Source organism: Seriola dumerili, unplaced genomic scaffold (genome assembly GCF_002260705.1).
Source record: "Seriola dumerili isolate Sdu_G_001 unplaced genomic scaffold, Sdu_1.0 BDQW01000147.1, whole genome shotgun sequence".
Classification (NCBI taxonomy): Eukaryota; Metazoa; Chordata; class Actinopteri; order Carangiformes; family Carangidae; genus Seriola; species Seriola dumerili.
Window position 1 is genome coordinate 2,194,413 of NW_019174402.1, and position 249 is coordinate 2,194,661.

Consider the following 249-nt stretch of genomic DNA (forward strand, 5'->3'; position numbering starts at 1 on the left):
AACGGCACATGCTGCGTGCGATGTTGGAGAATCCTCAGAACCTGCTGCAACTGCCGATCACTTAAAACTCCAGACACACAGGTTAAGTGTCTGTCCAAATCTGGCCACGGTGAAACTAGGAACTTGCTGACCCTCCACTTAGTGTGAGACGAACCCCCCCCCCCCCTTTCTCCCCACCACCGCCACCACTCCCCTCTCCCCTTGTCTCACCTCCTCCGCCCCCCCCCTCCCCCCTCTGTCCTCCTCATA